The sequence below is a fragment of the Mustela putorius genome, unplaced genomic scaffold, assembly GCF_011764305.1.
Source record: "Mustela putorius furo isolate JIRA1106 unplaced genomic scaffold, ASM1176430v1.1 tig00000151_pilon_pilon_pilon, whole genome shotgun sequence".
Taxonomy (NCBI): Eukaryota; Metazoa; Chordata; class Mammalia; order Carnivora; family Mustelidae; genus Mustela; species Mustela putorius.
The window spans coordinates 13,433,379-13,434,407 of record NW_025421296.1 but is presented as its reverse complement, the minus strand read 5'-3'; positions in this window follow the sequence as shown (position 1 = coordinate 13,434,407).

The window sequence follows — 1,029 nt, the reverse complement described above, 5'->3', positions numbered from 1 at the left end:
AGAATCCTGTCTTGGACAGCCCAAAGACTGAGAGCTGCTGTTCCCTCTAGTTTTAGTAATAAGGAAGGATGTGCCTCAATGGGAGCATGCTTCTAGATTATCTATGATAAAGTCTAGAACTACTGCGGGCCTCATTCTCCAGGCAGGTCTTCTTTCAAGGGAGGAGAAAAAACATGCTTTTGTTTATTTGAATGACCCATCCAAATAAAGTAGCAAAATAGTCTAATTAGAATAAGACCAGGTCATAAGATATTAATGATTTAGTATACATAAATAGAATATTCCTGTACCTTCCATTCCTTCTAGTCTTCTCTGAGAGGACACACAGACTGCACCTCACAGATATTAACTGTATCTCGTGCTATTACCTGCGAATAAGTAAAACACTCTCCCTACTCAGGCCTCGATGTTGGCTGGGGAGTTGACAATGTCTCTTTCTTTCTTTATTCCCTGCAGTCATCAATTTTCTGTCCCTAGAGTGCCTTTATTTATGAAGCCCCCAAGAGCCTGAACTCCCATAGAGAAATTCAGTTATTGTCATTTCTGTGGTTAACTCCACCAGTCAAAGATTGCTCAGATTCTGCTGGGTGAAAGATGCCCTCCAACAAAGAGACCCAGGGAACAATGACAAAAATGAAGGAAGGCCAAGGTAAGTTGTTCAGGGGAGCAAGGACTCAACCACTGAAGTGAAGGTCCTGAAGGACAGTGGGGAGCTTCCCCTTCCCAAATTGGGTATGGGAGTCAGGAGGCTGACACAGTCATTCCATTCATCAGTCCACTGCAGAAGAGAGCTCCTACCTTATTCAAGATGCTGTGATCCCCAAAGAGGCATTTGACACCAGGGTCTTAACCTCAAGATGCACAGCTCTTCTTAGGAATTTGATTCAAAAAACAACAGCAAAGCTCTCCTTTGCCCAAAAGAATCCCTCCAACCCTGGGATCATAGGTGTTTTGAAAATTATTATCAAATCTTACATTGTTTTTTAGGTTTTGATTGCAGATTTTCATTAGAAGATGACAAAACATCAG